Genomic DNA, 8,169 nt, shown 5'->3' on the forward strand with positions numbered 1-8,169 from the left:
CATTGACAGCGATCACAGGGGATGGTACATTTAATTTAACACAAACTTAGCTTAAACAAATAGGTCTGAATGTGACATCTTGGCATAATATTATGATCAACAGCACTTAGTCACCATAGGTCTGGAAATGAGGCTTGTACAATATTGAATTATCAGTACTATGGGGACATTTGTACCGTGTCAGTCATTGTTTCACACACATCAAATACACGTTAGAATCAACCAAGAGGTTTTCACTCACCATTTATATGTGGCATGGACCTCTCGACTAAAATCCCCACTTAAAGTTGGTCTTGTAAACAGTTGAAACGGAGCATAGCTGTGCTGTAGACCTGCTCATTCTCCTTCAGTGGATCATTGAAAGAAGAGCGAGAATGTTCTTGCCACCAACTAATTCCTTGTTTTCTGTTCCTCTTTCAAAGAATGAATGTTTGGTAGTTTTGACATAACACTTGAAATCGCTGACTGAGTTCATACAGTATGCAGGCCGCTGTTGTTGTGCTAGCCACCGTGGTGTGCTAGCAGCACTACAGTGTTGTCGCGCAAGATGCTACGTCATACCCGTCAACACCTCGCTCCACGATTGTGATTGGATCTAGGCATAGAGGCAGGCTCATTGACATTATCCAATGGACGGGCCCGGATATTTTCTATCCGAGGACTTCAGACTCAACAAGGCTGTTCCAGATCCCCGTGCGAGCTCACAAAGTGTAACGAAGATGCACGAAGCACTAAGGGTCTGCGCGAGAGCCAGGCTAGGAGGAATGTGCTCTCGGAGCACTTTTCTAGTTGAAACTGTGCTGCCTATTGCCAAATTTAATCTTTTCATGAATATTTACTAAATAATAAACCAATATCTACTATAACCAAAGCACAGTAAGTTTTGCAGCTAAAATGTCTGTTTCTGGAAATTGAAAATGGCGGACTATGGAGAAGATCCCCCTTTTCATGTATTAAAAATGCAATGCTTGGAATTTGATGGTGGTGGTAAGTATTTCAAGTCAAGTCAAGTCAAGTCAAGTAGGTTTTATTGTCAATTTCTTTACATGCACTGGTCATACAAAGAATTTGAAATTACATTTCTTGCTTTCCCATACAGACATAGACTAATCTAGGTAAGGACATAGACAGTATAGACATAGACAGTACTTATACATGGACTTAAGACAGTATGGACATAGACAGTGCTCATACAGACATTTAAAGTGCAAGACTGGACAACAGAAGACTTGTAGAGGACATACATTAAGAGGTATTTGTTGTGCTTTTGTGCTTTTCCTAAAAAAAAGTCCTTTATAGCGTTCTGACATGGTAATAGTAGCATTTTGAAGAAAAATAAATATTAAAAAGGTCTGTCAAGTACACCAGCAGCAGTGTGTGTGTGTGTGTGTGTGTGTGTGTGTATGTGTGTGTATGTGTTTAGTGCAGGTAGAAGGTGCGGTGTGCGTCTTGTGTGTGTGTTCGTGTGTCTGTGTGTGTGTGTGTGTGTGTCAGTGTGTGTATGTTTGGGTTTAGTGCAGAAAGTGCAGTGTGCTTGTGTGTGTGTGTGTGTGTGTGTGTGTGTGTGTGTGTGTGTGTGTGTGTGTGTGTGTGTGTGTGTGTGTGTTTTGAGTTAGTGCAGGTTGAAAGTTCAGTCACAAGTATAGTAGTGCAGGTGGAATGTTCAGTCGCAGATATGGGGGGGGGGGGTTGTCAGTGGCCTTGCTGGCTAGAGGCTGACAGTGGAGGGAGAGTGGGTTGAGTGTTCAGCATCTTGATCGCTTGGTGCATTGTGCTGCTCGCCAGCCTGGTGGTACGGGAACGGAGGCGCCTGTACCTCTTTCCAGAGGGCAGGAGGCTGAACAGTTTGTGTGCAGGGTGGCTTGTGTCTTTGATGATCATCAGTGCTTTCCGGGTGAGGCGTGTGGTGTAAATGTCCTGCAGGGAGGGGAGTGGTACTCCAATGATCTTCTTCGCTGTGTTCACAACACGCTGGAGTGTCTTCCTGTTTTTCTCCGTGCAGCTTCCTCCCCACACTGTGATGCAGTTGGACACGACGCTCTCTATGGTTCCTCTGTAGAATGTTGTCATGATGGAGGGTGTAGCACTTGCCTTCTTTAGTTTGCGCAGGAAGTAGAGACGCTGATGGGCCTTCTTCGCCAGTGATGTAGTGTTGGTGGTCCAAGAGAGGTCGTCGCTGATGTGCACTCCAAGGAACTTGGTGCTGCTCACTCTCTCCACAGCATCGCCGTCGATGGTCAGTGGTGGCAGTTGTTTTTGGACCCTTTGGAAGTTGACAACAATCTCCTTGGTCTTGTTGACATTCAGCAGGAGGTTGTTGTCTTTGCACCATCTGGCCAGCAGGTCTACTTCTTCTCTGTAGTGAGTCTCATCGCCCTTGGTGATGAGGCCCACCAGTGTTGTATCATCCGCAAACTTCACTAGATGGTTAGTGCTGTGGGTCGTTGTGCAGTCGTGTGTCAGCAGCGTGAACAGCAGGGGGCTGAGAACACAACCTTGCGGAGCCCCCGTGCTCAGGGTCAGGGTGCTCGAGGTGTTGTTCCCTACCCGTACTGCTTGTGGTCTTTGCATCAGGAAGTCCAGCAGCCAGTTGCAGAGGGAGGTGCTGAAACCTAGTTTGTCCAGTTTTCTGATGAGTTGTTGTGGTATTATGGTATTGAATGCTGAACTGAAGTCAATGAACAGCATTCTCACATATGAGTCTTTATTGTCCAAGTGGGTGAGGGCTGGATGGAGGGCAGAGCAAATTGCATCCTCCGTGGATCGCTTGGCTCGGTATGCGAACTGGTAGGGGTCTAGGGTGGGGGGTAGGGTGGCTTTGATGTGTGACAGGACTAGCCGTTCGAAGCACTTCATGATTATGGGCGTCAGTGCTACAGGACGGTAGTCATTGAAGCATGATGGTGATGATTTCTTCGGCACAGGTATGATGGTAGCAGCTTTGAAAAGTGATGGGATGACTGCTTGCTCCAGAGAGATGTTAAAGATGTCTGTGAAGACATCCTTCAGCTCTTCTGCACAATCCTTCAACACTCTGCCTGGTATGTTGTCTGGGCCAGCTGCTTTGCGTGGGTTGATGGTGGCCAGTGTCCTCTTAACACTGGCAGAGGACAGGTAAAGGGGTTGATCATGGGGGGGAGGGGGAGTTTTCTGTGGGTGAGTGTCATTTTGTGCTTCAAAGCGGGCAAAGAAACTGTTCAGGTCGTTTAGCAGAGAGGTGTTGTTGTCACAGCTTCGTGGTGCAGGCTTATAGTCCGTGATGGCCTGTATGCCCTGCCACAGGCTCTGTGCATCTCTGCTGTCTTTGAAGTGTGTTGTTATTTTGTCTGAGTATTCCTTTTTTGCTTTCCTGATGCCCTGGGACAGGTTTGCTCTTGCTGTCTTTAGGCCAGCTACGTCTCCTGCTCTGAAGGCTTTGTCTCTGGCCCTCAGCAGTCGGTGAACGTCCCCTGTGAACCATGGCTTCTGGTTGGCCCTGGTAGTGATGTGTTTTATTTCTGTAACATCATCGATGCATTTTGTGATGTAGGAGGTCACGGTGTCTGTGTACTCCTCAATGTCAATGTGATTGCTGTGGGTGGCAGTTGTTTTGAAAATGTCCCAGTCTGTGGTTTCAAAGCAGTCCTGAAGTCGTGAGATGGCTCCCTCAGGCCATTTTCTCACCTCCTTCTGAACTGGTTTGGTGAGTTTTGCCTTTTGTCTGTAAGCTTAGATATTTAAGTATTTGTTAAAAAGGTAACATTTGTGAATGGGCAGCATGGATTCTGGAAATGATCAACTGAAAATATTACACAGTGCACCTTTAAAATCTGCATCCATGCTGCAGCTCTTGTGAGCAGATTTCCAAAGGTGTTTCCAGGCTGCCACAGCTGCTGTTAGCTTGTATTTGTAAAGCTATGTTGATGCTACAGCCGTAAGAGGTGTGATGTGGCTGAGGATGTTTCCATGCCACCGGCCAAAAAAGCTTTGTGAACCCGTTCCATGTTGGGCAACAGAGCTCTGTGAAGTGATCCAACAACTTCTGTGCAGTGTTGCCAGATTGGGTGGTTTCCAAACCAATTGGACTGCTTAGGATGGCCGTCTGCAAGTAAAATAGGCTAAGTGCATTTGGGCTGTTTTTTTCTGCATATTTATGACCATAGAAATCAATAGAGTTTAGTTGGAATTGGGCAGGATTTAGTGCTTTAAGATGGGCCGGGTTTGGAGCATTTTTTGGGCTGGAAAGGATCAGTCTCATCTGGCAACCCTGTTTTTGTGTCAACAGCTTTGTGAAGCTGTCTGCATGCTACAGGCCTACGGAACTGACTGCTAATTGACTTCCAAATTGTTTTCCAAAAGCTCTGTATAACAGTTTGTTGAGAAGAAAAGTTATGTACTGTACAGTATGTACAGTACGTAGGACATTTTCCTTCACTCAGCCATTGGAATCTGTTGTTTGTGATATAATAGTGCTTTTATTTTTAGGTTAGTCTTCTTTGTGTTTAAAATAGGCGAGACACGGCAGGTGAAATCATCGTTTTTTCATGCCCTGGTCAAATCTGAGATTTTGGGCTAGTTTGCATCCTTAACTTGTTGTCTTTCACACTGGTGTGAAGAAAACGTCTAAAAAACAGTATTAGATAGTTATTTTATTACATTTGGTAGACTTGCGCTTGTGATTTTTAGCTTGATTTGTCGTGTTTTTCCTCTTGTTACGCACAGTGTTTATTTGCAACCGTTGGGTTTTATATGCCTTCCGAGGTCTCGTTGGAAAGCTTGAGTCTTCCCGCATATAGTCATGTATTCCAAATAAGGATATTTCCGCTGTGTCAACCACCAATCATTGATTTAGACAAGGCGAAAAAATCAGGAAGAGAAGGTTGAAACGAAATCCGATTGGCCGGAATGGGAGATTCGGCACTGTGATTGGTTCTAATCAGTCACGTGTCACTCTCGGCTGCAGTGGATTATTTTGGAGTGAGGATTATCCAACCAGGCACTTCGTGTCTCCACTTCTTCAAGACGAATTGGAATTACAAGAGCCCGTGCTTACATGTAACAGAAAGCACGTAGAAACAATAAAGCAAACGACAATATATGTTTTAAAGTGAATTATTCGGTACGCTGTCGGCATTCGTTGGGCTCGCGTTTGCAATCCCACACAGCAAAAGTACACCGTAATGGATCCGCCCCGGAGTCCACCGTCCGGAGGCCATCCTCCGGAACGGATCCGGTAAACGGGGCCGTATCGGCGTCCACTTGCACGCCGCCTATCATCCGACGCGGAGGCGTGGTGCGGACTCAAAAGGGACCCGTTTGTCACCCGCAACGGATCCGCGTGCAGAAGCGTACCTCCGCAGTGAGCCCGGTTCGGAGGCGCGACATCCGATGCGGACTCATTCCGTGTCCACTTATTGCATCCGTCACGGTTCCACTACTTTTTATCAGTTACGGACCCATTCCGGACTCATAGATGTTCCGGGCCGGGACCATTTTGGATCCGTGCTCATAAAGTTACTTTCTTATTATGCTATAATCCCAATAAACGACACTAAACCAGTTAACCGTTTCAAACAGCATTTAGATTTAATTCTGATAACACAGACCTGGCCTAGACACCGTTTAAATAAGAACCCGAAAAAAACACAACCTGACTAAGAACTTCACTCATCATGATGTTTTATTTATCTTGACATTATTTTTCTGTCTCACTGTCATGTTGAACAATCGCGTGTCGTGGCTGCCTTCTCTTCCTTCCCTGATGCCTCATCAGTCGACGGGGAAACATCACATCAGCGCTCCGATCTGAAAAGGCAACAGAGCTAAACTTAGAGCTTTCATTTAAATTTCGTAAGATGGCAATCAGACATTGCATTGCATATGGAATGGACAACGCTCTTTCACATCTCTATCCCGTGACAGTAATGATGTTGAATATTATAAGATGTACTTACTCTTGGTCGTAAAAGCCGGGAGGCAGGCGGGCATCACCGTAGCAGGGTGGATTACAGCTGGCTAGCCCTGTCCGAGAGGTAATTCCACCTGTTTACTGTTGCACAAGAATAAGGACAAATTCAGATATTTGTAGCCCAACCACGGACACCTGTATCAAACTATGAGCCCAGCTACTTCATTCATTCACCAATGATGGACAGCATATGGGACGAGGGCGCAGTTCATGGCCATCCATTAATTGCTAATAAATAATTAGCCTGGATTTCGTTAACGTGAGGAGAACATGATGCCACCGCTTTAGGATTTGTACCGTTAAAAACACAGTTGGTGCCAAACCTGTTGAGAGCATCACCAATCCGTGTAAAAGTGTACCATGAGCCAAATTCAGACCAATATAGCCGTTTCATAGGAGTATTTGAACACTTAGACCTACGTTTAACTTTACACAAGTTTGCTTCAGTCAACCGGTTTGCTAGCTGGCTAGCAAGCTAACGTAAACAAGGCTGTTAAAATGGGCACAATGTTGATAATTTTTATTCAACTGCACTTCCTCCATGTATCGGATGGCATCATATTTTAACAGCATTTAGGAAATACTACAATAGCCAATGTAGTTCTCCATGTCTTTGAATGAATGAACTAGCTGTCTCGTTTTGAAAACAACAGGGTTAACTTACACTTTTAAAGTCATAAAACAAAATCCTACGAAATATCAATAAGCATTGATAGTATAAAAGCTTCAGATATACTTTTTGTACCTTTGTGTATCACCTAATATAAATAAATCAATACTTACTGGAGAGCGCTGTTCGGTCGTGTCTGCCCCAACAAAAACTGTACCAACGTCCGTTAGATTTTACAGCGCGTCCGCGTTTGTGAATCAGATATGGATGCGATTATGGTCCGCGTTTTGACGGTAGAATTTGGGGCGGCGCACGGTGGCGACCCTGATCCACCAAGTGGAACCCAAAGGAATGTGACAGTGACACGGATGTGGTGACTTGAACGCGGCTCCGCATCGGAGTCCTCTGCTGTGTGGGAGGGTTGCCTACAGTTAGGTTACCCTCTCCTTGCACCACAACGAAATCTCTGTCAGTGCGCGTTTGAATTGAATAATCAACGAATTGGTACTCATTGTACTGTTTATTGTGTTGTGCGATGTAGCTCACAATTGACTCACATAGCCTAATAACCACTCTTGTATCTTGTTTTCGAGTGAAGTGCACAGGTAAACATGCCGAGGTTGTTCCGAGGTGAAACCAGCCTGGCGACTAACTCTGTGATATTTTTCTTCCAATAGACCAGTATTTCTTAAGTTGATGGATATTGATTATTAGTCTATAATTGACTCCATTGGCACAGAAAAGATTATTTCCTTCAACATTATGGAAAGGGGCTTGTGTAAACAGACTATCTTTGGATGAGGTAGTTGACCACCACGCATGGCAAAGCAGAGAGGCTGCTTGTCATCCTGCAACATGCTCACTTCCCAAAGTCAGTAGCCTACAGTGGATATATGAAAAAAAATTAAACATGGGCAATAAAATATACCCTGCTATATATTTTAAGTGAAGTAAAAACAAAGAAACAAACAAAAGTAGAGCTTTATTCATTGGCCCAGTGGTGTGCACAGGCAGAGAAGGCCCTTTCATGAACAAACAGAGAAGTGTCCCAATTTAGTTGTAGCCTATCATGTGGGCTGTTGCCAATCACTGGCATCTAGCAAATAGAGACCATTACACCATTACAAGTATAGTAAAATAATCCTGTCTTTAAGGGTAGCCTAGCAGGAAACATTCTGTTTGTCCATAGGCCGAAGCATAAGCCAACCTTAACATAACCAAAAACTAAATAATAATTAGGCCTAGGGCCTATAGGCCTACTAAAACCATAGGCCTAATCATGATTAAAAATTAACATGGTTTATAACTCCTTGCTGTCACAAATAAGTAGGCCTATACCAGACTGTGCGGCTATTGTAGCGATAGGCCTATAGCTGTTCTGTCAAGTAGATGAGCTATATTCAATTTCAGCCTATTCATTCTCAATATTAAGGACCCTTTTGTGTGATCTTTTGGAAATATTATGGCCAGTAATACATGTTTAGAGAGGTCAAAATGAACCTCTGATGCTATAACATCCATGGACCTACTCCACAGTTTGTGATTTTTAACCTGGCAGTTTCTGAGGCCTGTTAGGGCCTATTCTAACATATTGGTAGGCTATATGCAAATT

General features: G+C 44.5%; 1 long non-coding RNA gene across 1 annotated transcript; it reads right to left on the reverse strand.

Moving 5' to 3' along the window:
• Window positions 1-5,647: 5,647 nt before the first annotated feature.
• LOC134463169 (uncharacterized) lies at window positions 5,648-6,970 on the reverse strand. The gene is made up of 3 exons (XR_010037660.1): window positions 6,731-6,970; window positions 5,934-6,028; window positions 5,648-5,784 (listed from the first exon to the last, which is right to left on the reverse strand). It is a non-coding gene; the product is annotated as an uncharacterized LOC134463169 (long non-coding RNA).
• Between the last annotated feature and the right edge of the window lie 1,199 nt (window positions 6,971-8,169).

The sequence above is a fragment of the Engraulis encrasicolus genome, chromosome 14 (genome assembly GCF_034702125.1).
Source record: "Engraulis encrasicolus isolate BLACKSEA-1 chromosome 14, IST_EnEncr_1.0, whole genome shotgun sequence".
NCBI classification, from domain to species: domain Eukaryota; kingdom Metazoa; phylum Chordata; class Actinopteri; order Clupeiformes; family Engraulidae; genus Engraulis; species Engraulis encrasicolus.